We start from the raw sequence: 27,766 nt of genomic DNA, 5'->3' as shown, positions 1-27,766 counted from the left end.
AATGCACAGACAGTTTAAACAATTTGCCCAACGTCACACAGTAAATACCTAAGCCCAGGTTTGCACCCAGAAAATCTGCCTCCAGTAGCCACATACTTAACCACAGTACTATGTAGCTAGACAACCATTTAATGGTGCTGATACGAATGGGACCCCTAAAATAGGGTACCCCCAATAGGGGAATTCTAGGGAAATCTAGAAAAGAAGATCCCCTCTGGGTGGGCAGCAGGAGCACTGGGTCTCAGCCAAGGCTTCGTGGAGGAGGTAGCATTTGTGCTCAACCTTAAGAATGGATGCATTTGGGAAACTGAAACACTGGAGAAGATGATCTCCACGTAGACATGATGTGGTCTTAGAAGGAAGAGAGAAAACACAGAGCTTGCCCAGGAATGGTAAACGTCCAGGTCAAGAGTTAAAGGGGACTCCTGTGAGGTAGGATTGAAGGTAGTTTGGGGAGAGGAGGTCATGCATTTTCTATTGCAAAATAAATCTTCCAAGCAGACTGTGGGGCTCATTTAGGTCTGACTCCCTCACAGAGAAGCATATAAATGGCAGGATATAAGAGCATCTGCCTGGGGACGCGAGGAGAAATGAGAGGGTTTGGGGGCGCCTGGCAGTAGCCCTTTTGCTGTCACTGCAAAACCTTCCCAGGGAAACGGAACTTTTTATTACCAGAGCTGGAATGGGCCCAAGTTGATGTCCCCAACTGGCTCAGTTCCCTTTTTACGGTGAAGTGTCACCATGTTCCAAGGAGAAATGATTTGATCGTAGCAGATGGCCACTCGGGCTGGCTGGTGACCAGTCTATTGGCCTGTCCTGTGCCCTCCCTGCCGGAGATGGATGGCAGGCTTCTTTCCTTAAGTTTCATGGCCAGTCCCACTGCTGAAAATACCATTCTCAGGACAACCTAGCCTCTAGTGTGATCTGTACAGGGGTGCCCCGGCCTCAGGGCTCCAGGCAGAGTGATGCCCACCAAGGACGGCTGGCCCCTCGCTCGCTCGGCCGGACAATGTAGGTGAAGAGGGGAGACCACCCAGAGCCCGGGGGGCGCAGCCTACAGCTCCAGCATCATCCAGGGCGGGAAGAGGTGCCAGGTGGAGGGTTGCAGCCCTCCCAAAGCAGAGGAGGCTGGGCTAGAAAGGCCGAGAGGGAAGGTGTGGCATGGTCAAGGACGACCACCTGCCTCCTGGTGGTTTATCCAGGCTCTCGATTGTTCATGTGATTCAGTGTCTCACTTAGGTGAGCAGATGGTAATCAGATAACATCAAATGTTTCCACTTCCTCTGGCTTCTCCTTCCTTGTCCTCAAAAGAGTTCCAAGTTTCTTTCTGTTGTTTTGTTTTGCCTTTTTTTCCCATTGACAAAGGAAATTGGACAAAGCAGGACAGAGAAAGCGTGGACACCGTGTGTGTCAGGGGGAGGGGACGCACATTGTCTTTGCAAGAAGGGAGGCTGGCAGGTGTTTTCCGTTCGGCTTGGATCCATGGCTAAGGGAAAGAATCCTCGGAGTGAAGAGCAACAGGGTTTCAGTTCCTGGGCACAAGACCATCGTGGGCAAATTAATTAGGTTTCTGCTCTCAGATGAGATCTTTTGCAGGGCAGAGCATGATGACACGGAGGAGACAGCTCGGAGATGCGTTTCTGGTAATAAATTCTCCATCCATGCAGGGGAAAATAAAGCATTTTTTTTACGCGTTTGTCTGTCAGACATCTTGGGCACACAGAGGTGAGAGAGGGGGAAAAGAAAAGAGAAACAACAAACCAGAACCCAAAATAGCACAGCACTGCGTGGGAAGGATGACAAAGTTATGGCACTCTGGTGACAGACTTGGAGATTCCATTTTATCACTCCATATCCCAGCCTCTCGGGAGGTTTACTGTTTCCATTTCTTTCCTTTTTCCCTGTCCCTATGTTTTCCTCACGTGAATATTTACATTGTTGCGTATTTTACATCCATTTTGGATGTTTTTCCTCATCTCGACCTGCCTGGGATCCACCCAGGCTTGCTGCTCGGGAGGGCCGTGTTTGGCCCCGCGGGAACGTGCCTCCAGCGCTGTGTCCCAAGGGACGACTCCTATGAAAATGCTTGCGGCCCCAGCTAGTGCCTGCGTATCCTCACTGGAGGACCAGGTCCAGCTGCCGCTGCTGCTTGGAAGGCAAATGCATACCCTGAATCTGGGAAATGGGATTCCCGGGGATCTCTCACTGAAGCCAGGCCAGTCATGGCCACCCGAGGCACCTTGTGCATCTTTCTCACACGCGTTCCTTGATGATCCGACTGTTCCTCCAGTCGTGGTCATGTGCACAAGGAAGTCCCACCACTTCTGCAGCGACCCCAGCCTGGACCTGAACAGCCGAGGAGAGACAGGGAGCAGTGGGCGCCCCAGTCCCTCGCCCCTACGATGGGGCTTTTCAGGGTCCATGCCGACTCAGAGCACGTGAACCCTCTTAGACGACAAGGCGTGGCCACCACCCTACCTGCCGTAGGAGGGGCCACACACGGGATCTGCTATCCGCCGGGGATCAGGCGGCATTGACTCAGGGAAGCAGAACCACTGTGGGTGATTTCCCAAGGAAGGAGCTGTACAGCCTGGAGGGGCTAGATTGAGCTGGAGGGGGCTAGCCAGGCAGTCTGTGCATGACTAGAGGTCAGCCAGGCCATCAGGCGAGAAGAAAGTGGGATGTGGGTGACAGCAAGAACAAACTGGAACCTGCAAAGGGGAGCTGAGACTCACATGACAGCCAGAACCTGCACGGGGAGCGGAACCTGTTTCTGTCTCCTGTCACCTTGATGCTCCGGGTGGCATGCAGGAGCGGCTGGCCCCCCGTGCTGCACAGCTGGGCTGGGAGAAGCTGCAGGGGGTCTGGGGGGAGGTAGCAGACCCCCAAAGCTAGGGGCTGCCCCGTGCCCCCTGGGTGTGGACAAGCTGATACAGTAGCCAGTCTCCCCGCAACACATTTCAACCTTGAGAACTCCAGCCCTTGCTCTACCTCCCGCTTCCCAATTTTGGTCTCAGGCCGAGTGCTCACCTGGAACCATTTGGGATAGGGAATTCAGGGGACTGCAGCCCCAGTTTAGCTAGAGTACAAACCACCCTGATACTTGTCAAGAGCGTGGGGACCTTCCACCTCCACGTCCCTCGCGCCCACCTGCAGAAGAACCACTGAGCCCAGCGCAGGGCGTGCATTCTTGTCCTGTGTGTTTTGTTCACTGCCCCATCCCTGGGCCTAGAAGGTGCTTGGTCAATTCCACAGACAATCCCGACAAGCTCTGGTCCTCTGGCCAGTTTTTAGCCCACTCTGTATTTTTACGGCGGCCGGTGAATTCGCCGGCATTGGCTGAGCACCTATTTGGCGCCAAGCCCCTGGGCTGGGGAGTAAGGAAAATGTAAAGACACAGAGAAAGCCGCTCGTGCCCTCTGGCTTCAGCAGCAACGTGGATTCACCGGCAGCTAATTAATATCACAGTGTTACACTGGGTAAGAGACAAGCGGTGCTAATGAGTGCTCTAGGAATCCTTCTGGGGGATTTGGGGGAGACTCCCCAGAGGAGTGAGACTTCCACCAGCGCGTGAGGACAGACAGATCGGGGAGGGAGGAGGAGGGCAACAGCAAAGGAGCAGAGGTCAGAGTTCAAAAGGCCCCGACCCAGCTCGCTAGAGGACTGTGTGTACGGAATAGGAGGCAGAAAGTCGGGGCTCACATTGAGGATGATGCTAGGACTTGATCCCCCCCTGCCTGAGCTCCCCCAGCGTTGGGAATGAAAAATGTGAGCCTGACGATCTCCTGTGAGCATGAAAACTAGCAGATGCTCACTCAGGGCAGGTACGGTATGCTGGTGCTGGGACCTCGTCGCTGCCTCACGTAGTTGCTGCGCTCCCCACTGAGGGACCAGGAGCCTAAGACTTAGGATGAAATCCTGTGCCCAGCCAGCCAGCAGCCGCACAGGGATCTGCATTCCCGCCTGCGCCCGCAGCTCCATCGCTCAAACGCCCAGAGACCGACCACGGTCAATGCCACCTTCCTCCCCGACAACGTCAAGGCTGCCCGGGGCCGGGCAGCAGATCCAGGCGGAGCGAGGAAGATGTTGCAGCTGCTAAGCAGCCTATCGATCGGGAGACTCCCGAGGCCCTGCTCTGTCATGTGATTTCAGCTCCCGTGAGGGCGGGAAACATGCCGGGATTCACGCTGGCTACATTATCAGAGAATTCTGCCACCTAAGGAAGTGGCTTTCTCTACCCGGGAGGCCAGATGGGCCAGGGAGCCTACCCTGTGCGGCAACCTGTATCTATCGTGCAATGTGCACTTGCTACTTCTTTGCTTTTTATTTTATGGGGGCCCCCGCCCCCCACCCTGGCAGATTACGGGTCTCTTTTGTGAAAAAAGGGTTTTCAGTTGGTAAATTGAAATGCACTCCGCACTCGTTAGTGTCAGCAATGAAAATGTGTGCCCAGAGAAATCACCCCCCTTTCCCCCCAAACAGAGCAGAGCGACCCCCGCCCCCCAGGCCCAGGACAGCTCCATCGAGGAGAGGCCGGGCCAAGGCAATGAAGCGGGAACAGGGAAAGGAGCTCAAGCTAGTAAATGTGTCAATTTACTCGGACTCCCTGCAATTTAGAAGCTGATTTCAAAGAAAAATTGCTTCAGGCCTCCGACTCCTTCTGTTGTTGCCAACTGTGGCCCATTTTTACAGCTGACTGACCACGGGCTCAAAATGCGGGGCTCTGGTAGTCCCGACAGGCCTGGATGGCTCCTTGCTGTCCCCCGAGCAGAAGTCACAAGCATAATTACAGCTAACGGAGGCAGGTCGGGGCAGGCCGGCCCTCACGTCACCACCACCTGCTCCCCCAAGGACTGTGCCCCAGCTTGTGCGTGCAGCTGTTGTGAATCCCCAGTCAACAGCTGACATGATTCATTAGAACCTCGCACTCCTCTGTCATGGCAATCCCCTCACGCCTCTGGAACCTTCTCTACTCTCCCTCACGCACTGCGCCGTCCAAGGCTTCATGCTCCCTGCCTCCCCTCTCTCCCACCCCTGCCCTGGGTGACCTCCAAGGTTAATAATGCTGCCTCAAGGCATCTACCCAGAAGGAAAATAAACAGTCTGATTTCAGCGAGAGTGACCAGGCAGAGGGGCCAGAAATCTACCTCCCACCCCTCCACACACATAAATCACGACAGAGGCCTTTCTCCCTGGCAGCTTCAATCTGCGTGTGTCTCATTGAAAATCCATCCCTCTCCCGTTGCCAGCCTGAGGTTGGGGAGAGGGGGTTATCAGATTGCTCTGTGGTAATAAGGAGCACATTCACCTCAGCCGAGTTTCCAGAGAGATTCTGGGTTTTGGTTTGGTTTGGATCTGGTTCAGAAAGGGCAATTGTTCAAATCGTGTTGTTTGAAGAGCAAACCATTAGTAAGTTGTCCCCTCAACAAACCCTTCCAGAATCTATCGAGAGAGCCTCAGGTGTTCGGATGAGAGAGTTCGCTACATGGCTTATCTCAGGGCAACTGGAGGATGCATTACGTCTGCTCAAAGGGAGCCTGTTCCCAGGAAACGGGCGATCTGGGGCAAGCTTCAAGATGGCGCCTCAGCCAGCGGGGTTATTCTAGGCCGAGGCAAACCATGGGAGGCCAGGAGCAAATGGACGCAGCCTCCTGCAGGTGGGGCTCAGCAGACAGAGTGGGGTAGACCAGATGACCTTTCTCCCCGCCTACACCCCAGCCCTGGGCTCCTTACCTGAACTTTCTTCTTTTGTGAAGACGGCCGTCTAGACAAATGGAGATAACCTTTCCAGACCAATCACGACCTTCCACTGGGACATTTGCATGCAATTCTTACAGAAAGGTCACCCAGAAAATTCCGTGGTTGAAGAGCATCCTTCCAAACAACAAATGTGACAATTAAAACAAAGCACCCTTCTCATGTGGTAGCGCGGAAGCAGCTGGACTCCAGGATGGCTTGGCTGGCCCAGGCTCATGGCATTTGTCACCTAAGGGAAACAATAGCAGCTCTGTAGGCATTTCTGTCTGAAAGGGCAGGAGCTACTGCCGGCTGCTTGGTTCAGGCCAACAAGACAGGGGCAATGGGAGACTTCCCAATCAAGACCGCAGGGCAGTTTCACACGTTCCCCAAGCCCCTGTGTTCCTGTCCCTGCCTCCTGGCGTGTGCACACGTGTGCTGGTGATGAAGATACGGTTTTGATTCCAGAGTAGGACTGGAAGTTTGGGCACGGGGCAGGCACAGAGGCTGTGGGTGTGTCTCTCCTATTCCACTCCAAAACAGCCAGGTCACCCATGGGCTTTGTTCTCATATTGAAAAATGTGTATTGGATTGTAAGAGCCAAAGACACATTTCTCACTTTCTCCCAGCTTTTTCAGGTCTCCTATGGAACCAGGTCTTTCGTGGAAGCAATAGTTTATGGATAGATTCTGGATCCTCTAAAAAGCCACTCAAATGCTGGTGGGTACTCTATTCAAAGGGAAACCAAGCCATGTAAAGCCCTTGCAGCTTAGGTGGGCCTACCTTTGAACCATTCTCCCCCATCCATATCCCTCCTACACAGCTTATTGGGTCAGGGGTTGGAGGCCTAACCCACAAAAAGAAACCATTTGATACCTTTTCAATGACCTATGAGCCATAGGATGTCCAAGAAAATAACTCAATAAAAGGAAGAGAAAGAACTGAATCTATTACATTCCCTCTGTCTTTCTCTGTCTGTCTCCTTCTTTCTCTCTCTCTTGAACAGGAGCCATGAATAAGAGAATTTCCCACTGGTGGGAGAAATTACTTCTGAAGAGTCATGAAGTAAATTTAGAACCGAAGCAGCCAAAGGTAAGGGTGAGCTGCGGCAATGGACAAGCACAAGAAGCCATTGATGGCCAGGAGTGAGCTAGAGGGACACTTGGTATCCCTTGATACCAAGGGACACTTGAATGTAGGCATTTTGTCTTGATGATGTAGTACTTGGGTGACGACTCTGCTGGAGCCCCCTTGAATCCTTCTGCTCCATTTCCAGATGACCCAGGTACCTCTACCTTGGTCTCTGTCCTAGGTTTCTAGACTTCCTCATTGTTGCCCATAGACCTAAACACTAGCTCTCTTTACTTTGTCTAGCTTCAAGAAGGCTCTATCCCTTCCCTGAAAATAAGCCTGTGGAAAACACACACACACACACACACACACACACACACACACACACACACCCACCCCAGACGACTTAAGGAGACTTGCTTTCCCAAGGCCCAGAAGGGAAATGGTGATTACATTAAGAATACATTTAATTGTTGCTATTCTATTTCATTAAAAGAAGGAGGACAAAAGCTCTTAGGACCCAGAGAAGATGATCCAAAGCAGGCGAAGGCACTGCCATTTATACAGATTACGGAGTAACCTGACTGTCTCAGCGGGAGGAAGATGGGCACCTGATCTCTCCTGCCGGAAGGGCTGCCCATTTGAAGACTCGAAACACGGAAGTCACAGCAGGGAAGAAGGCAGCCCTCATGTCTCCCTCTGGGTGGGGCCAGCAGCAGGGGCACAGAGCAAATGTGGCCTGAGGAGAGGTCAAAACCCTGTTCTTTCTGATTCCTTGAGCCTTGTAGACAGTGACACAAGATGAGAGACTTTACAAGACAGGGACATTCTAAACTGGGTGTCACTCAGGTGTTTTACTTTTTTCCCATAGGATTTACAGTGAACACGCTCTATGTGAGGAAGAATGCACAGTAGTATTACAAATATCAAGGTGTTTCTATGCCCATTAAATATTCTTTACAGTCTATTTGGTAGAGCAGAGACCTCAACTAACCAGAATTCAACCAACCATAACTTCTCAATTAATTAGACATTTAACCATCTACTCTTATAAACACAAAAGGTCAAAAGGCCAAAAAAAGTCAGTTAAAAAATGTCAGACCAGGGGCGCCTGGGTGGCACAGCAGTTAAGCGTCTGCCTTCGGCTCAGGGTGTGATCCCAGCGTTCTGGGATCGAGCCCCACATCAGGCTCTTCCACTATGAGCCTGCTTCTTCCTCTCCCACTCCCCCTGCTTGTGTTCCCTCTCTCGCTGGCTGTCTCTATCTCTGTCAAATAAATAAATAAAATCTTTAAAAAAAAAAATGTCAGACCAGGTGATTTCTTAGAAGCTTCACACAGAGATCTCTAGGACAATGACCTTGAGATATTGCAGGATCTTGAGTCACGTGAAAATGTTTGTTTTGCTTATTAAACTCTAGTGACAAAGGCATGCGTGTGATATCAAATATTTTGGATAGGTTTTCAACAAGTTTCTATTTTGTTCTCATGGAAGCAGGGAATTGGATGTTTAAAAGTCCACCCATGAGTTCCTAAACATTATTCTTTAAGACTACATTATAACAGCCTGAATATCACATTTTCTTCTGAGAAGAGGGATCATGAGGAGGGATTTCTCCAGATGCTCCTGACCTATACAAAAGCCTCAAGCCCTCAAAGGCATGAGTGAGCCACTGGCCATAATCAAGTCTGGGGATTTGGATTTGTTTGGCTAAGAGACATGGGTTCAAGTCTCAGCCTTGTCAGCCAAGGAATGACCTTGAGAAAGCCTGGTCTCATTTTCCTCAGCTATAAAATGGAGAGATTGTATCAGTGTCAAAAATGATCTATCTCCAAAGATATTCTCACTTCCAAAATACGTACCACCATTTGGAGAGGAAATTTCAAGGCTACCTGTGTTAATTTGAGCCCTACACTTGAGGCAAGTTGTGGAGGGAGGTATCTTTGAGTGAATCCCATGCTTTGTATTACAATTGTAATTACAATTACAAATTACAATTTCCTCTGAGGGAAACACCACCTGGGAAAATCATCCTGTGTATCTAGTCCTAGTTGTAGTTTACAAACTCCTTTTCTTGATATAAACTTTGAAGTTTCCAGCCTATCACTCAGATTTGGCTTTTAAAGATATATTTGGACCCCCTGACCAGACCTGAGACAACGTAGCCCTGAAGACCCCTTTGTATCCCTCAGACCCTTCATCCCTGGCCGAACCCTAGAAGTTCTTCCAAATCCATTTGGAGGTGAGGAAGTGGGAGGCTTCATGTGGGGAAATGATGAGGTGCTTCCTTCCTCTTAGAGCTGGGTGACCGCCCTCTTCAGGGCTCCCACGGCCTCCCAGGCCAAGGGGTCAGGGGCCTGAAAAATAGGGCAGAACCAGGTTTCCTTTTGGACCACACACTCAACCCATTCCAACAGCTGTGTGTAAGCTAATGTCATCAGAGTGGGAGAGAGAATATTCCTAATGGTTAGGCTTATGCTCTGGGGCCACAACTCTCGGACAAGAGACTTCATCTACTAAGGTTTTAATCTCCTCATCCGCAAACTGGGTTTGAAACAGTCCTCACTTCGTAAGGTTGGTGCACTAATTCAGTGAGAGAGCTGATGCCAAATACTTAGCAGGTAGACAGTGTTTAGTACCACGTAGTTCATATTTTGTTGTGTCCCAAGGGTCCCCAAAACCCTTCTCTGTTCCCCCAAAGCCTCCCAAGGACAGAGCATCACAGGAGCTAAGTCTGATATGATCTCCATGTCTCATCTCAGAGAAGGAGTGTGGGCTGAAGAACCTTCTGGTTTGTGGAGAGCATGAAGGGGTTCATGGCTGTGAGCCAACAGCCCCGATTTTTTTTGCACCTGTGACTTCACTCAGTCTTATAGCACCGCCTCAGCCATTTGTTGATGAAGGTAAGAAATTAGTCATTTCTGCCACCGTCCTCAAAGCCCCGACGACTGCAATCACACCTCCGTTCATTAGAGTTCCATGGGAATCATAAAATAACCTTTAGGTGAGGTTGGGGCACTCGAACGCACCCAAGCTTAATTAGAAAAGAGAGGTTGTATAATTTGGCACAAAGAGGAATAGCCAGAGTCTCTGCGTGGCCCCCACCGCTAAGCCGATGGGATCGAGCGCGTAGCCTCGGTTCACTCATTCTGCCTCTGGCATTTGCCAGCTGACTAGCTAGGGTCAAGCGGCCCTCCCCAAGCCCACACTGCCTTCATTGTGAGGAGGAGAGGGTAACTCCTTCCTAGGGTCATGCTGGAGACAGCGTTCTGATGTTCAGCGTCTATTGGTACTGAGTCTACTGAGCTTCTCTGTTGGCTGGTAGGCAATTCCACGAACCATCTGGTATCTCTCCACCAGTGGCAACCATTAGCAAGCAGCTCATCCTCCCTCTGGACTGGTCTCCCAACTTGGACCAAGTCTACCAACTTAGACTGCACCGGCACAGCCCTGAGCCTGCAAATCCACCACCAGCAGGGGGCGCACTTCCCTATCACCCGCAGGTAGTCAGCCCCTGGAGCAGGTGGGGGGCAGGCGGAAGTCAACAGAGCAGGGGACCATTTCCACCTGATTCCCACTAGAGATCACCTGCCCTGAGACAGAGGCCACATTGAGCTGCAAGGCAGTAGGGACTTCATGACTCTGGGTTGTGGCTCCGATAAGACACATGGAAAAGCCTCCTTCTCCTCTCCTCCTCTGGACTACATCTGAGTCCCTCCAGAAGAACTTCCCACCATCCATCTGATGTCCTCCAAGTCTCGGTCACAGCGGCATCTCCTACTTGCACTTACTGTTTATCTCAATCTGTGTTTTTACTATTACATGTTCAGTCATGCCTAGCATGGACTCTGGTCTCAGACTACCCGCACTGCAATTGCTGCTTCCCATGCATGCGGCTTGAGCCGAGTTACTTAAACTTGCTGCGTCTCCTTTTCTGCAACCGTAGCACAAGGCTAATCATAGCTCCTCCTTTACAGACTTGTCCTGAGGACTGGATGAGAGGACGCAGGGAAAGCAGTTGCAAGAGCGTCTGGAACACAGCAAATCCCATATTCCTGCTGACTGCTCTGTCGCTGTGTTCTGATGCCTCAGGGACATCTCCTAATCCGTGGGTTCGTCAGAGGTTTGACCTTGCAGGAGGGAAGGAGTAGAGACTGTCCAGTCAGCTCTCCACCAGGACGCACAGTTAATCCACTGTGTTGCAACACACAGTTGGACTCTCTCTCGCTCTGCCTGTTTATCATGATCCAGGGGCAGCTCAGTCCTTCCTGTTCTGGGGACAGTTCCTCTTCTTCCGGAACTGTTTACTTACGTTTCTGTAGAGCCACCCTTCCCCAGCTACACGCAGAGAAATATATATCTGTATTTTACCAACTGATGGAGACTTAATTTAAAAAAACTCAATATACCCTAACATGTCAACCTTGCCACCGTCACCAGGCTCAACCCCACACCAAGGTGGGATATGGAAGAAAGAGGGGATTGAGGCTCTATCCCTCGCTCTCCCTAAAGGTGGGCTGCTTCGGTTCTTCTTAATATCTCTCCTCAAGAGCCATCTTTGTAAAGTCTTCCACAACAGAGGAGGAGAATTAAGGGAGCATTCTTGGAGGGACACCTGTCTTTTTTGGCCACGTGGGGAAAAGTCATGGAAATCATGTTCCCAAACCCTACGCCACATCCTCCTTCCTACCCAGACCCCAACCCCAATCCTCACCATCCTGAAAGCGGCTCAGGAACAAAGTTACCTTCACAGAAGGTGCTGGTAAAAGACAGGGTGGGAAGAAAGTACGCACCTGTCTATCTCCTGCCCCCCCTCCCCCCAGCCCGTGGGCAACTCTGAGCACTCCTCACACCTCGCCCGTCTATGTGGCACAATACACTCCAGACATTTCCAAATAATTGCCCATCAGCTTCCCAGTAAAACAAAAAGGCCGTAGTTGGCACTTTTTTTTCTCTCCCCACCCAAGCTGTTCACGCAAGGGAAAAAAAATTTTTTTTTAAGTCTACAAGTTGAAAGGCTTTTTTAAAAGCACCTACCCACATTAAAGGAAGACTGTTTAATTTAGAGTTACAGCTACAAGATCAAAAATAGGAATAATTAAAGCCTGAGATGTAACTGTTAAGATAGGCATTTCTATTTTCTTTGCCAAGACCTTAAACAGGTAAACCACATATTTAAAGAAAGCACTCAGATCTGAAAATCCCAAAGGGGATTTTTTTTTTTTTCCTTGTTTAAGACATAATGAATTCAGTCTTCAGAGACCGGAGAGCAGGGTTTGTTAAGCTCCCTGAACTGTCAGCTGAATAATTATCTAGCAAAGCCCGTGTGTAGGTGACTCCCCACGATTTCGCTTCTTTCCTGTTTTGAAACAGAAGGTTACCAACCTCTGGAACAAAATCTGGCAAACTCAGGCAATGTCCATTTCTGGCCTTCCTTTTCATCATGTGATTATTTGATTTTTCAGCCTTGTAAAGATACTGAATTCCACTCAAGTACCCTTTCCAAATGCCCTCAAGAATGTAGATTTTACAAGCAAAACAAACAAACCAACGAACAAATAAAACACCTAACCAAACACAACAAAAAATCTCCCTTTTTTCAGAGTGGCTGGAGCCAAATGAACTCGATGTCAAACCCCACGAACAGCCTAACAGTTGATGCTCCAAGGGGAGGGGGAAGCAGGCACATTCAGGGTCGAATGCAAAGTAAGAATTCTGGGGGAAAAAAAAAATCTCATTACTGCCAAACCTGTTGGTTTTTTAATAGGATTATAATTTTAAATTGTGGCTTTAAAATACCTCTCTAAGCGCTTGGATGTTATTGCTTTAAAATCTCCACTCTGTGGGATGTCCCCCGTTAGCCTGAAAGGAAGCTGGCCAGCTAAATACCGGGCTCCTCGTTTTGTGGCATGGATCTCATCATCATATTCTGAAACTCAAGTATTCAACCTCCTTCCCCCCAGGACAGGAGGTACCTCCAAGCAAAGACAATGCATGTCATTATGCTAACTGGACTGAAGGCAGAGCTAAGCCGTGAACTTGAGAACAGATGCAAAACCTGACGTGGAGTGGAGATCGTACCCGGCTTGCTGGCGTCCCAGAAGAACTTTGCCTGGCAGGTGTGTTGGCTACGCCTGACCAGGTAGGGAGAGGTGGGATTTGCAGAAGAGAACACAAAAACTCAGGAAGACGAACAGCCCACCTTTCCGGAGCGGCCCACTTTCCCTCAAGTTCAGTCCTGCCCTAATCCCGGCAAACTCCCTCCCCTGCTTCTGCTACTCCCTCTGTCATCGGCCAGATGTCAAAATGGGCCTGGAGTAGGTTGCCTGCTTTGCTCTCAGGGACCTTAGGAGGGTTGGGAGAAGGGCAATGATCAGCGGGTGGTTTCCCGGACTCCTGTCCCCAGCTGGAAATCACCCAGCCCCACAGTCTCCATTGTCCATGCAGACAAAGGTCACTGGAGAAAGAGGCAAATCCCCAGTGTAGCCTAAGTGTTCCTGATGCGAATTTATCTCTCATCAGCCTAGACTGCGCTCCTGGGACTGGGAGCAACTAAGGTGTTAAAATGTTTTATCAGGGTTCCAAGAACCTTGACCATCTAATGCTTTTTCACTGTGTCCCCCTTAAGCTTCAAAGCCCTTGAAAAAATTCACTCTCAAGGTAGGTCCCAATGTCTTGCAGACCCCAGCCAGGATGCGAGGATTATGCCTCAATGGGTCTGCAAGCCAGTTTCAAATACGTGGCACACACATACAAACGCACGAGAGCTTGAGAACTGCCACTGTTGATGCCAGCCTATCTCTGAAAGCAGGAAAATGGCACATGAACTCAGTCCTCAAAAGATACTGAGAAAATATCTCAGGATAACCATAGGACAGACATTCCTCTAACTCCCCACCCCCCATATGCTTTGATAACATTAACTCCATGGTTCCATGATCACTATTGTTACCAGATCCCAGTCTTTCCCTGCTGCCCGAAGACCAGCCAAGAGCTGTCTTCACCCCTCCAACCCACTTTATTTCTTTCTAGAAACCACAGCGACTGACTTGCTTGAACTGAGCCGTGAACACATGGCCAGCGGTCATTCTGGGGTGAGCTTTCAGTTCTGCAAAACCTACACCTCAATTTGAAAAACAAATAAACAAACGGCTTAGGGTCATCAGGGTAAGGGGCTAAAATAACATCTAATTTTGACAAGTGCATGGAATCGTGAATTTAAATTTTGGGAAACCCTATATGAGAGAGAGTAAAGCCATGGTCTTAATGGGAAGTCATTGGTCAACTGTTACAGCGTGGGCCCATCTCATCCATACAGGCCCCTTCGTAATTCCTACAGTTCGTAGTTTCCTTCAATTGGTGGGAAATTGTTTCCATTTGGTTTTTTTTTTTCCCTGGGTCGTTCTTACACATTTTTCAGTTTATTCTGGGTAGCTTAGAGTTCCAAAAATGTCATCTTCTTTTTTTTCTCATGACATTTTGCAATTGCTTCTTAATGGGTGTAGTATCTGGCCAACTTGCTGAAATTCTCTTATCAGTTCAGATCATATTTCAGCTGATTTGCAAGGATTTTCCAAACAGACAATTATATGGTCTGCAAGTAAAAACAGCTTTGTCTCTTCTTTTTCAATATTTATACATTTTGTTATTTTATACTATTTTATTCCATTAGCTAGGATGTCGAATAATAATAGCGTTTGTCTTTGTTCCTGATTTCAAACTAGTGATTCACCATTGAATATGACGTTTGTAGAGGGGTTTCTTTCCTTTGTTAAAATGAGTCTGTTTTAATTCTTTTTTGTTAAGTCGTTCATTACATCATAAATGGGACTTCGTTGAACTCATTAAAATATTTTTTTCAGAATCTATCAGGATGACTTTATGGGTTTTTTCTCTTAACTCCTGATCAAATGAACTGCATTAATAGATTTCCTCATGTTGAAATATCCTGGCATTCCAAGGATAAGCCCTACTTAGTTAAGATGAAGTATTCTTTTAGTACACAAATGGATTTAATTTACTAATGTTTTATTTAGGATTTTGGTGTCTTTGTTCATAAATGTGATTGATCTATATTTTCTTCCCCTCCGCCCCGATATCCTTGTTTAGTCTTGTTATATGGTTACGCAAGCCTCACAGATGAGATGAGAAGCTTCCAAGTTTATCCTGTGCTCTGAAAGAAGTGATATAACCCCAAAATTATCTGTTTCTTGGTGATCTGAGCTTTATGACTAACTTGGCCTAACTTTTACATGTTTCTGTAATTATTTCTCTCTCTTTAGTCAATTTTAGAATTTATATTTACCAGGAAATCACCCATTTTAAAATCCCCATTTGCAAATTTATCTTAAAAAGTTGAGTATGGTGTGTTTTTATGTTTCAAATCTCCTAACACAATATACGTCCTTTCTTATTTCTAATGTTTCATTAATTTCCTCCTTGTTCGTAATTGGCCTCGATCAAAGCCGTCGTCATTTTTCTTTTTTGCATTTACTCCACTAACCCCACATATTCTCATGTTTATTTATTCTTTCCTTCTATCTTTTGGGGGATTACTTTATAATTTGTTATCTAGCTTCTTGATTCATAAGTTCAGTTTATTTTTAAAAAATCTTTGATGGGGCGCCTGGCTGGCTCAGTTGGTGGAGCATATGATTCTTGATGTCAGGGTTGTGAATTTGAGCCCCATGTTGGTGTAGAGATTACTTAAAAATAACATTTCTTTTTTTCTTTTCTTTTCTTTTCTTTCTTTCTTTTTTTTTTTTTTTACAAAGAGAGAGAACATGTGCATGAGGTGGGGGCAGAGGGAGAGGGAGAGAGAGAATCTTAAGCAGGCTCCATGCCCAGCAGAGCCCAAAACAGGACTCGATCTCACAACCCTGACATCATGACTTGAGCAGAAATTAAGAGTGAGACACCTAACCAACTGAGCCACCCAGGTGCCCCCAAAATAAAATCCTTGAAAAAAACCTGCCTCGCTATCTAACTAGGATACACTTCAAGCTATAAAATGTCCTCTGAGTATCATTTTGCACGCATCCCACAAACTTTTTGTCTACTACTGTGCTCACATTGTCATTTACTCCTGAGTTCTTTGTCATTTCAGTAAGATTTCTCTTTAACCTAGGAGTTATTTAAAAGTCTGTACTAAAATGTCCTGGTAATTGTACCTAGAAGACATAAAGAACTCCTACAAATCAATACTGAAAAGACAGCTCATTATAAAATGAATAAAAATTTGAACAGTCAGCTCGTCAAGAATACACGTGAATGGCCAAAAACACGTGTGAAAGGTAGTCAACATTAGCAGTCATCAGGGAAACGCAAATTAAAACTACAGTGAAATACCATTTGACATCCACCAAAGGGCTGCCATTGAAAAGATGTTAAAATATCAAAGGTTGGTGCGGAAGTACAGCAAAAACTCTCCTACGTCGCTGATGAAAGTATAAAATGGCACGACCATTTCAGAAAAGGGTGGTAGTTTTTTGGCAGTTTCTAATAAAATTAAGCCGACTCCCACCCTACAAACCAGAGATTCTGTTACGAGGTATGTATTCCAAGAGAAATGAACGCATATGTTCAGAAAAATCCTTGTACAAAAATGTCTCTATTAGCCTTATGCACAATAACCCCAAACTGAAATCCGGATTACCAAGCAGTGATATATCTGCATAGAGAGATACTACTTAAGAAATGAATAAATAGGGGCACCTGGGTGACTCGGTCGGTTAAGCATCTGACTCTTGATTTCAGCTCAGGTTATGATTTCCGGGTCATGGGATTGAGCCCTACGTCAGGCTCCGCACTCAGCATGGACTCTGCTTGAGATTCTTTCTCTCCCTCTCCCTCTGCCCCTTCCCCAACTCACGCTCTCTAAATAAATAAATAATAAAATCTTTTAAAAAAGAAGAAATGAATAAATAAATAAGAAATAAACTGTTGCCACACAAACTATCAAGAATGCATCTCAAAAATATTATACTGAGTGGAAGAAGCCAGATACAAAAGAATATCTACTGTATAACTACTGTAAATAGTACATCAAGTTTGAGAACAGACAGTGGTTGTCTCTGGATGGGTGAATGACTGGAAAGGGGCAGGAGGAATCTTTTTGGAGTGACGGAAATGTTCTAGATCTTCAGCTGAATGATGACTACTGAGGTGTGTACATCAAAATTCTATGAGCTGCACACTGAATCCTTGTGCATTTGACAGTGTAAATTATACTTAGAAGAACACCACCACCAACAACAAAAAGTGGTTTTTTGCTCTCCTTCTGTAGTTAATTTACAGTATTATTGCATTTGGCTAGTAAATATATTTAAATACATTCAGCTACTTAATATTTATTGAGATTTCCTTTGAGTCATAGTAGATAGTACATTTTTGTTACTGCGCCATAAGTATTTGAAAGAATATATGTAATTCAGATAAAAATAACTTATACAGCTTGTAGTTTCTTTATTCAAATATACCGGTTTTCTTTTTTTAAATAACGATATTTCTATTTCTGAGAAAACTATGCCAAAATTGTGGATTTTTTTCTTATTCATTTCATCCAGTAAACATTTGTTGAGTTCCAACCCTTGGAGGAACATACGTTAACAGCTGAGAGCAAAGGGTATGGAGCCGGACCACCTGGGTGTGAATCCTGGCTCTGGTACTGACTAGCTGTGTGACAGTGACTATGTCACTTAGCCTCTCTGTGCCCCAGTTTCTATATCATTAAAATGTGGACAATGTGGTTCCTCTCTTATGTGTCTGTCGTAACTATTAAACGAGTACATGTGAAGTCCTAGAATAATGATTGCATAAAATAAGAACTTAGGAAGTGTTAGCTATCACATGGCAGGAACTATGATAGTTACGCCCTAGAGATACTACAATGAAAGAGAGAATATCAGATCATGTCTTATATGGAGGAGTCAGACTTTATGTCAATCGCACAAATAAATGTATAATGACAGCTGGGATAAGTACAAAAGAGAGAAAACAGTATCACAAGAGCATACAACGAGACATGATCTACTTTGAGGGACTGGAGAAGACTCTCCCAAGGAAGTAGTATTTGGGCTAGGAAGAATCTGGTTATGACTTTCAAATACAAAACAATTTCTTAAACAAGTCACAGTAAGTATAGTCTATAAAATTTGGTTACATTACATTTTAAGCAAGTCTAGTTCAAAAATACCACAAACAAAATGAAAAGACAAATCAAAGACAAGGACAGGATATTGCAATGTATGAGGCTGACAAAAGGTTACTTTCCAAATTTATAGAGAAAGTCTACAAATCAATAAGAACAGGCCAAAATGTATAAAAGGGTGGACAGAGGACAGGAATAAGCCATTCACATAATAGCCAAACTGGAATAGCCAAAAACACATGTAAAGATGCTCAACCTCATTAGTATGCAAGGTAACACAAAATACAATAGCAATGTTATACCTGACATACTGGCAAAAATTTTAGTGTAACTAATATCAATATTTGGCAGTAGGAACTCTAACATCATGGCCCACAGTGGATTTTATTTTACCCAATTGGTGAGTCTCTGTCTTTCAATAGGAGAAACTTAGACCATTTACATATATTGTGATAACTAATATAACTGGATATTTCTATAGCCTTATTTAATGTTTTCCATGTCTCCAATTTTAAAAATATCTTTGTTAGCTTCCCCCCCTTTTTTTTCTACCATCTGTTCTAATGGATTTTGAATTCTTTGAATTTCTTTTTTCCTCCAGAAGTTTTGACATTATATATCCTATTTCTACTTTTTTCTGGTGATCATCCTTACACTTGGAAACACATTTAAGCACATACCTTTCTATGAATCTCTGGTATTTGTCAATATCTCTAAACTTTCCCTGAAAAGTTATCTATTGATTTGATACAATTCCAAAATTAGCCTGCTTTTTCTTTCTTCTCCATCCCAAACCCACCACACTGAAATACTTTTCACACCGTGCCATCAAAAACTTTTTAGATTTAACTACTAAACTTATAGGTTTATTGGCTTACCACTTTCCGGTGACTTGATCACTTTCTTAAGGTCATTTTTCTTCTTGCTAGAAACAGTCGCGTGTATCTGCTCAGAGCGGGTCTGTGGGGGTCGAGTCCTTGCATGTCAGTGATTTTATTCTGCCCTTCCACTTTGATGCTAGTTTGGCTCGGCACAACATTGTAGTTCTCTGCAGCCATGCTTTCTCCTGCAGTTGAAAACCAATGAATACCCCTAAATTGTTATCCTTTTGGGCTACTGCTACTTTCCCTTCAATTTCAGTTTAACAAGTATTTGTAGCATCCCTACTATGTGCTGAATACATTTCTAGGTGCTGGGCACAGACGGGTGCCTGACACAGGCCTGTGGTTGGTGTGCTGGGTTCATTCCCACCACTGTACCTCTACTTCCTATGCTCCCCCCTGAGGACTGGCCAAGGGGCCACCCTGCTCAAGGATAGCCAATGCCTAGGCTGGCCAACAGCATGGTGTGGTCTGATATTCAACAAAAACCCAAAAACAACAGCAAGAAAACTGAGCTGTGCTGATTCAGTGCTCATTCTTATGCATTTCAATGGGGGAAATGCCCAAAGAATAAAGCTGTAAAAATAACTCTGCCTGCTCTTTGGCCATCTGCCCACCAAAGGCAGAGCTCAGGGCATCTGGTCCCTCTGATAAATGCTCTGACCCAGCTCTGCCTGACAAACCACATCTTTCTCACTATCACTTTCTGAGCAATGACATTTGGGAGAGGAAAGACCAGCTTCTTGGCACAGCAGTTCCCTAAAGAAAAAAAAAAAGAGGGCTGGACCTGGGGGGGAGGCGCATTTATTCTATCACGTGGAAGACTTTTTAAAAATGCACCTTCTGGGCCCTTCACCTGAGAATGAGATTTGACCTCTTGGGGATGGTAAGGAGACGCTGGGGGGCTTAGAGGGGGGAGCAAATACACATTTTGAAAAGTGTTTCAGGAAATTATCATCTATATTTTACACACGACCACTCTGCCACTTCTGAGTGACAGCCACTGATGTTATCCACCCCTGTCACTTTATAGATGAAGAAACCATGGCCCAGAGAAGAAAGGGGATTGATTTGTTTCAGGCCATACAGCTAGTCATAGAGGAACCAGGACGAGACTCAAGGACACTTGAATCCTAGACCATGCTTCTCCTGACTTTACCTGAAATGTGTCCTTAACTCTTGCTCTACTTGAGATCATTATCATCACCATCATCACCTTGACTACCACCATGACCACCACCACCACCACCACCACCATCATCATCATCTTCATCATCATCATCTTCACCATCATCTTCACCAGATCCTCTACTGGCCACTTATATAAACTTACTCTCAAATTGGCAATAATCCTACAAGGCAAGTATTGTCTCTGTGTCTCACTCCTTGCCCATGTTCCCAACCTTTACATACTATGCATCCCAACACACAGGATCTGTCACCACCAAGCGCCTCTCTCTGTGCTTTTTGTCTTCTGTTGTAAGGTCTCTTCATATCTTGCCCGAATGGAAAGTTGGCAGCCCCCTGTGAACGCCACCTTGTCTGCAGCCTCTCAAGTGGACACTACTGGGGCCTTGCCTTCATTCTCCTTGTATCAGAGGGCTCGAGGGTGGGGGAGGTGTCCCACTGTACTTGTAACTCAATTCCATTCCCTCCTCCTTCAAAACCCCCGGATCCTTTGAAATTCATGCCACACTTTACTACCTGCCCCTTACTTGCAACTGTTGCCTACCAGTCTACGGTCCTTCATTCATTAATGACTCTAGCGTCTGGCTCTCCATGCCTATTCCTGTCACCATTTTTGGTGACTTAACAACCTGGTAGAATAGTGGACCATTCCACACCTTGCATGACCTCCTCAGCTCTAACAATCTTTAATCTCTACTCCCCCCTCAGCCAGTCTCATGCTTGTGTTCCAAACCCTGAAATCACATCTCCCTGATATCAATCCATTGACTTTACCATCTTTGTATCTTTCTTTATAAAGATACAAAACATATACCAAAATAACATATATACACATATATATGCAAAGATTATTTATATATAAGGAGGTTCTATATATAAGGAGATATATATATATCTCCTGATATCCTCACTTGCCTCCTTGTTCTGCTTCATACCATGGTTTACCATTAATGATGACTGCTTTATGAATTCTCTTATTTTTCTTGTCTTTCTTTTCCCATCAAATCCATCCGGCAAGAGCCCATTCAAGAGTAAATCCATATCCACATATCTTGTGACCACAGCTGAGATGCTCCAAGTTGTAGCAGAAAATACAGAGGTGCTGGAGGGTTTACCTTAAACACATTCCTGCACACCCCAAATAGGAACCCAGCATGCTTGGTGGCTTTATGATATTTGCACTCTGAGAAAAGATGGTTTCACACCTTCCCCTCCCTCTTTCAACTTTATGAATGGCTGTCTTCATTTGAGTTCCCCTAAAAGCTGTGCCTCAGACACAGGCTTACCTGAAAGTAGTTTATACGGGAAGTGATCCCAGGGATCCAGAGAGAGGACCTGAGGAGTGAAACGGGAGAAGTGGGAAAGGCAAAGATGTAGGACTGAGTTAGCTGCCCCTATGGGCAACAGACCAATCCCATAGTACCTTCTGAAGAGCCTGAGGAGGTGTAGCTCAGATTTCTCTGCTCAGGGAACGAAATGGGTGAGCATTTACCTACAGGATCCTGTCTCCCAGTGGTCAATGGTGGCCTCTTGCACCAACTCCCCCACATCTCCAGGCTGTCCCAGGGTGTGCGCCTAGCATTCCGTGGGCAGCTTCAGGGACGCCGTGGGCAGCTTCAGGGACGCCCTGGGGCAGACACTGTCACATTGCTGCCAGGCTGAGCTGTTCTGAAGCCTGTCCAGACTGGTCTCCGCAATAGTCTGTCAAGTAGGGAGGGTCCCTCTGAGAGGATTTGAGCTGAGGCACAAGGGAAGTCCCTTGCACCGTTCATATCCATCATGGACCCTCCAATTCAACAGAGTCTTTATCCAAAGCTGCAGCTCTGTCAGGACTTAATGTAAGAGAGTGAGTAGAACGAGCCCTGGTCCCCTGTCCCAGTGGATCTCAAGGTCATAACTAATAGTCTATTTCTACCACCCGTTCTCGGTTTTCTGCACTCTCAGCCAGCACTGAGCTGGCGTAAGTTGACTGCTTTATGCGGGGACCTCTGTCCCCTGAGAGGTCTGCCTCTTGATGCCTTGGATTTATCAGGTGATGGGTGCTGCACCGCCCGCTTACCATAGCTTTTGGACAAGGAAGCACTGGAAGTCACTCGTGCAGATCTCCTGAGTTTAGACACAGACGTCCCTGCTCTCCTGGGCTAGCTGGCTGCCATCCAGCAGGAAGATCATGAGAGCACCGGCCTGGGTAGAAGGGAAGAGGTAAAAAGGTAAGTTGTTAGAAGCTAAGAAAGTACGTTCCAAAAGGCTTCCATGGGAGTGCGAGGCGATGCCGAAGACCTTGGTTAACGTCACAAAGAAGGCACTGTCTCCTCTTTTTTTTTTTTTTTTTTTTAAAGATTTTATTTATTTATTTGACAGAGACAGCCAGTGAGAGAGGGAACACAGCAGGGGGAGTGGGAGAGGGAGAAGCAGGCTCCCAGCGGAGGAGCCCTGTGTGGGACTCGATCCCAGAACGCCAGGATCACGCCCTGAGCCGAAGGCAGACGCTTTAACGACTGAGCCACCCAGGCACCCCGTGCTGTCTCCTCTTGAATACACACCGTGTGCTATGGAGCTTAGGTGACATGTCTTTCGGTGAGAGTGCCACTGCTAGCCCTGTTCTCGTCAGGGGAAACTGAAGCTCCGAGCAGAGTACCAGCTTGCTGAGTCAGGGCTCACACCCAGGACTGACCCCACAGCCCTTCCTGTCAGCGCGACGCCGCTGCTCTGGGGGCTGAGGCCAGGGAGGGGGCCTGGGACAACACCCCTTCCAAGGCCCAGAGAGCTCAGCCTGATCCGATGTGCGTACATATGGACAGAATCGGGCACCGAGACACGGCCAGCTGTTCAGCTCGCCCCCTGAGGCCTCTCCCCCTGCCTGCTCCCCTATGGTGCTCTTTGCTCCTTTCCCCACTGTTCTTTCGGGAGTAGGGCATCCTGGGCAGACCGGTGAGTGTGGGTCCTTCGAATCTATCCAGTGAAGGCATGTTCCTTTCTCCCTCAGGTCGCTCTCTTCCCATGAGTTTCACCATCCACAGCAGCCAAGTAGGTCACCCTTCGCAGGGTTGGGTGAAGTCCAGGGGTGCGGCCAGCAAGCACACAGGCCACCTCTTTCCGTGAGGGATCCCTGGTCTGTGCAGGGAGCAGTGACATCACAGTAATGACAGCGTGCAGGTGGGGGGGTGTGGAGGGGTGCAAGCAGGACCCAGATCAGAGACCGGCCTCTCTTGCAGGAGACGCAGGGAGGCAGCCAGGTCCCGAGAGCACGTTGGTTCCACTTACAAGCACCCCACAGCTGGAGAAAAGCAATCAGATGGAGAAGCCCTAAGCCTGGAGATGTTTGGAGAAGGTCTAAGTCTGGAGATGTTTAGAGAAGCAGCAGCAGGCCACCAGGGCTGACCGGTGGTCAGAATCCTCAAAGCCACAAATAGACTGTGTGGATTTCGAGAACACCCAGCGTGGGGAAGGTGTGGCCTGGGGTGGGGAGCGGCTGGAACGGGGCTGGCTGACCCCAGTTCCTGCGTCCCCTCCTGCTCCCCTCGGGTTCCCTGCCTGGCGTGTCCTCCTGACCCAGCCTCCTCTCCTCATGTCTCATTCCTGTACTCTGTCTGCTGGCCCCATGTCGCTGTCATTCTGGGTGGCCTGAGCAGCTCCAGCAGGCCTGAGGAACGAAGAGAGAGGGCTGGTGTTCAGTGTGCCACCACCAGCCATGGCCCTGTCCAGGAGTTCCAGCTCTGGGTCACGCTCCCTGCCTGGCTGTGAGACCGTGGACAAGTCACTTGGCTTGTCTCTGCCTGTTTCCTCCTCCGTAAAACAGGAAGAAGAAATATGTGTACAGTCATTAAAGAGGTGCAGAGCTGACATGTTTTGAATCATTTCGTTTATTGCTTGGAACACTGTAATTGGTCCCATTTTCCAGAAGGGGAAATCGAGGCTCCAAAATGAATAGGCATTCACTGAATGGCATGCATGGAGTTGGAAGTGCAGTTGGAAAGCCAAACTTTGTGCCTCTGGAGCCTGGGCTCCTTTTGGTCTCTCAAAGTCAGAGGCACAGACAGACGGGCAGGTGAACGGGCACGGAGCACCCCCGCCCCAGCTGGGCGGACCCTGGGCCCCCCGCCAGAAATGGGGATTCCAAGTGGTGTTGCTACACTTTTACTTCTACTCGGCATCCTGGAAGCAGACCAGAGTCCAGCGCCAAAATTCCTGCTGCAGAAGGAGAGACCGAACTCCAAACTAGAGGAAGGCCAGAATGGAGACCCAGGTATCTTTTCCAGCCCCTGCCTTCCCCCCTCCTCACAGGCAGGACTTCCTGGCACCCTGGCCACCTGTTGAGAAGCCATGCCCCCCCCCCCCCCCCGAAGAGAGATGGGCCCTCCTGAGGCGCACACTGAAGCAGGAGTTGCAATCTAGCGCCAGAATCATCCTGAAGTCCTTCCCTCAGTCTCCTCGCGGCTGTTTCTGGACAGAAATCAAACGCAAGGACGGATGTTGTGGCGTGTGCGCCCCTGCACAAAGGCTCCGGCCAACCCCATTCCCTGAGCTCTCCCAGGACTTGCTTCTCTTCTCAGTTTGCTTCTTCCAGCCTGGTGCCAAGCCTTCAATTAACGACCCTGCTTCTGCCCCCTCCCCAGCCAAATGGGTACCAGATGCACCATGGAGACCTTGCACAAAGTGCGGAAGAAAAACTTTACTCAGACAAATCAGCAGAGAAAACACAATTAGGCAAAGCAAACAGAGCTGGAGAGGCCGGTAGGGAAGCCAAGCGCCCGGGAGCCCACCTGCAACACATTTCCAGGAGCCCCTCGAAAACCATCCTTCACTAATGGGGGCCATATGGAAGCCCCCCCAGCAAAGGGAGGCTCCAAGCATAGCAAATCAAGACAGCCTCCATGCCAGGGGCTGGGGAAGTGGGAAGAGGGGAGTTTGCTTGTGTCCCACCCTAGAGTCTCCAGGAAGGATGTAGGTAGGGCTTGTGGCTGCTGCAAAAACACAAGAACTCAGTGCCAAGAAGCCACCAGAAAATTGGCCCCGCTCCTTCCTTATCTTGCAATCTAGACCTCCAGCCAGAGCCAGGCGTTGCAATCACTGGAAGAGGGCAGGGTGGAGGCCAGGTTTGCAATCACTCCTTCTCTGGGAGGCCTGCTCAAGTCACTGAGCTGGAAATAGCAGCTGCCTCCCCAGGGAGTGGGGTGAGGAGGCTCCTTGATGGCCTGCTTGGAGCAACACGCAACCCCGGGGGAGTTTCTGCCAACAGCACACACCCAGAGCCCTAGGTGACATGGTCTTGCCAGTCCCCAGGAGCGGTAGCCGAATGCAGGGCTCACCCCTCTTCTACCAAAATCACAGATACCGAAGTGGGATGTGAGGAGCTGCCTCTTACCTCCCAGAGCAGTATGGTGCAGGGAGGTAGTGCCAGCAGCCCAGCCCTAGGCATCAGAAAGACAGAAGCTCGAAGCCCGGGTCTGCCACTTGTGAGAAGCTGTGCAATGAGGAGCAAGTAACTGAACCTCTCTGGACTTGTGTTCTCATTGGGAAACTGGAGAGGCACACCCACATTGCCGGGAAGATTAAGTAAGCTATGTGCACATACCTGGCACACGGCTGGAACTTAATGAATGTGCTGGGCTGATTGGAAGGACCTAAACGGCTCGGGAGATCAGGAGGTGGGAGAGAGAGGAGTGAGCAGGCAGAATATATATGGGGTGGACAGGGGCGAGGACATGATGAGCAACAGCTGAAGAACACGCAGGAAAGTACTGGCGGAACTATGTCATGAGGTCTGCCAACTTATTAGCAGGGGAACGGTTCTATTTTTAAAGAGCAAACCAGCCCGAAGGAGGCATCGACCGTACTGCCTCTGCGGGGTGGAAACCAGCTCCCAGCTCTGTTTCTTTTCTCCAAAGCCTTGCATGGTACCTGAGCCAGCTCTCCACTCCTCTCCTGAGCCTTCCGGCCCTCAGGGCTGCCTTGCCTCTCTCTGCTTCTTTGTTGCAGAAATAATGCCAGAAGGAAGGGGTGTCCCCAGGTCTTGCAGGAGGCTGTGTCATGGCTCAGTCCCAGGAGCCAGTCTTGATAGCTCAGAGGTCTGGCTGACCTCATGGTGGGGCCAGAGGTCACAGCCTCCATCCACAGGCATGACGCCCCACACCGCTCAGGGTGGCCAGCATCTTCTTTGAACCTTCGCTCAGAGCTGGCCAGAGCTGTGGGCCTCGAGCATTCACAGAGAGCGCTGGAGCGGGGAGCCATGTGGCTGGAAAATGGAATCCCATATTTTAAGATTGAATTTAACAGTGTGGCAATGAACTTCAATCCAGAAATACAGCTCTTCACGTCTCTATGCATCTGTGTGGTCCTGTGGTGGTCCCAGGGCAGGGGGAATGAATGAATGGGCCGCCTACATCAACTGCCCCCCAAAACACCAGGAGATGAGTCAGTACAAACTGGCAGCCAGGGACCAGCCCCCGAATGACAGAAAGGCTGCAGGGAGTCCAGCCTTTGTCCTCTGCGTCTAGGACACCAATGCTGGTACTGTGCTGCGTGGCACGTGAGCAGGGGCCCTTCCCCACTGTGAGGGCTCCGGCTGGCGGAGAGCACAAGCTTTGGGATCAGCAGGCCTGACTGAATGGGAGGCTAGCCTCTTCTGTGTGGTCTCGGGAACTTGGGACTTAATCTCCTTGGCTTCGGCTCCCTGCAGTGCTCCACTACCAGGGTTTCTGTGAGGATTAAGTAGCATAAAGTATATACCGGGAATGGCTCAAGGGGAGCAGATTCCCTTTTCCTATGGCTGGGGTTCACAGACCACGCTTGTGGGGTCTGGCCAGACTCACCGTGCTGTTCCTTCAGAGCCCAAGCCCCCTGTGCTGCAACACAGCCCCTGACGGCCCCTGGCGCCCAGACCCCACACACCACCCTTTCCTCTGCCTGGAGGCACCTCTCTCTGGCTCCTCAGTACCCCCAGCAGCTCGACTTGCACTCCAGTGGAATCTCCTCTCTTCGACCCGTCCTGAATCACCCCAAGGCAGCTCTTCAGGCGTTCGCAACCGGGTATCTTGTGCGCAGCAGCAGAAAAGTCAGCGCATAAGCTTCTCCTGTAAGAAACCAGACAGGACAGCATGCAGGAGTGACATGTTCAGGTTTTAGGAAGCCTGGAGCATCACTCGGCTCTGAGACCCAATCTGGACAGTTCTGAGAAGACAGACACCAAAGGCAGGCATTTTAAACTCAGTTCCCTGGGACTTCAAACACAGAGTGACAGAGCCGTGGACAGGAAGGTAGGGAGAGCTAGGGAATTGATAAAATGCAAGGAGTGGGGAGGAAATCTCAGCTCCGAGACCTGTTTGGATCATTTCTCTGCTTGCTTAGATAAAGCCGACCACTTGAAAGATTTAAAAAAACACAAACCCTAAAAAGAAATATTTGTGCCTCCGACAATGCATTTTTGATTATTTACAGGCAAAAAAAAGAGAGAAAGGGGTGACCTCAAATTCTGGAACCTCTAGTAAAATGACTTTTCAACGCAGGCGAGGCTACCCAGCCATTGCCATCCAGCCACTAACAAGAAAGAACAGCTGCCTGCCACCTCTATACCACTCGGGGGTCCGCCCCGGAGGCACCCAGCCGGGTAAGATTTCGGACACTCCCGGCCCACTGGTGAGCCGAGCCTGTGCTGGACCCCGCTCCGTGCTAGAACAATCTAAGCCTCGAGGCACGAAGTGCAGCCTCTCTTCCTGAGGCCAGCATGCAGCCCGCTACCCAG

The 27,766-nt window shown here is 48.4% G+C and overlaps 1 protein-coding gene across 26 annotated transcripts in view; it reads right to left on the bottom strand.

Moving 5' to 3' along the window:
• The window catches only part of COMMD10 (COMM domain containing 10), a 286,085-nt gene that overhangs the window by 18,603 nt on the left and 239,716 nt on the right, over positions 1 to 27,766 (bottom strand). For 20 of the 26 annotated variants that reach the window (XM_057307459.1, XM_057307467.1, XM_057307473.1 and 17 more), the window contains 5 exons: positions 26,942 to 27,098; positions 22,085 to 22,209; positions 21,312 to 21,360; positions 18,835 to 19,022; positions 5,734 to 5,874 (listed from right to left, as the gene is read on the bottom strand). The gene's annotated coding sequence lies outside the window, so the exon portion shown is untranslated. Of the gene's footprint in view, positions 1 to 5,733; positions 5,875 to 18,834; positions 19,023 to 21,311; positions 21,361 to 21,517; positions 21,727 to 22,084; positions 22,210 to 25,926; positions 26,261 to 26,941; positions 27,099 to 27,766 lie in introns of all 26 variants that reach the window. The other 6 variants (XM_057307469.1, XM_057307481.1, XM_057307465.1 and 3 more) reach the window with 5 other exon arrangements.

Source organism: Ursus arctos, unplaced genomic scaffold (assembly GCF_023065955.2).
Source record: "Ursus arctos isolate Adak ecotype North America unplaced genomic scaffold, UrsArc2.0 scaffold_5, whole genome shotgun sequence".
NCBI classification, from domain to species: Eukaryota; Metazoa; Chordata; class Mammalia; order Carnivora; family Ursidae; genus Ursus; species Ursus arctos.
This window is presented reverse-complemented; position numbering and strand designations above follow the sequence as displayed.